Source organism: Mus caroli, chromosome 2 (assembly GCF_900094665.2).
Source record: "Mus caroli chromosome 2, CAROLI_EIJ_v1.1, whole genome shotgun sequence".
Lineage (NCBI taxonomy): Eukaryota > Metazoa > Chordata > Mammalia > Rodentia > Muridae > Mus > Mus caroli.
In genome coordinates, this window is record NC_034571.1 from 31994845 (window position 1) to 31996365 (window position 1521).

Consider the following 1521-nt stretch of genomic DNA (forward strand, 5'->3'; position numbering starts at 1 on the left):
AATAGGTGTGAGAGGAATCCATGGTCAGCCCATCTACAGGGCTGGATTCCTTCCACATGAAGCCACGTTCTGTTGATGTAGTGCTGAGCCTGGTATATTTGTGTACATATGGTCGCAAATGGTCACCTGCTCACACCAATCCTCCAGGTCCTAGACATCGACACACCCCTCAAACTCCTGCAAAAATATCCCTGCTTCATGACAACCGGAACTTGCACCAGCTTCTAACGGCTGAACAGGGCTGGGGTCAGGGCAGCCTGTGCTGCCCTGAGAGTGGGAGGGTAGGTCCCCTGGGTTCTTTTGGAATGAATTACTTGGGACATCCACTTCCACATCAAGATTTACCTAATTATACTTTCTACCTTCTAAAGGGCTCTAAGGATAACGAGAGTTAGGGAAAGGCAAAGACCCAGACATTTAGATAGCAGGCACAAGCCCCAAACAGAGAACTCTCAAACTCAAAGGTCTGACACTGACAAACACTGACATTTATAGCCTCAGCCTCTTCCTCAAACACCAACTATGCCAGAGAAGTGTGTAAATGTGTGTCCTCTTCTAAAACACTGCACACTCAGACTTAGACCTAGTCCTGCATAGAGCTACCCACCCACCACACAGACCACCCCTCCCTAACTGCCCTCATTTACAGATGTAAACAGCACCCCCTCAAATCATGCTTACACTTGTACACACAGCCATACTCAGGAGAGGCCAAGTTCCCATGGAGCTCCAAACCCTGTATAACCTCTGTTATGAGGCATCTCTTACCATGCACTGCATTCTTATAGGTGATGAGACAGGCGCCAGGCTCAAGGGGAAGCAACACACCTTTGCAAAGAACATCGTTCCCAGGTGTCAGTCTCTGTCTGCACAATTAGGCATAGCCAGAAACACACATGGACAATGTTGTCTATACACAACTGTAATACTGAAAACCCACCTCCCACTCCTTAGAGATACATATCTTCTCTTCAGGCAGACACAACCCCAGCTAATGGCATTAGGCCTTGCATTGCAGTCCTTTATTGCTCTTGGGCACACAGGTTCTGAACCAGTCTTTTATACTAAAGAAAGCAGATCCACTGTGGAGAGCAGGTGAGGTGTGCACATGCACACAAATGTACACATACACACTTCTATTCTTGGATGCTTTAACCCCGGCCTGGCATTAGAATGCTAAGCATATTAGAGTCATGATCTCAGTTTTCTCTGTGAGGCAACATACCCTATTGGTACCCATGCTACCTATTTTAACCTGATGTTTAAAGAGCTCATATCCGTCATAGTGCCCCATGACTAATAATGGCCTGAGCCGAGAACTAAAACTGGATTCATATACTGGAGCTTATGACCTTGATTTCTGGGCTATACCCATGACCATGACAACTCATGGTAAGCATGTGCACACACACACAACACACACACACACACACACACACACACACACTCCATAGTTTGCCAAAAGCCCGCATCTGCCTTCTGGCTCATGGGCAAATATGGAATAGCAACACTACTGTCTGG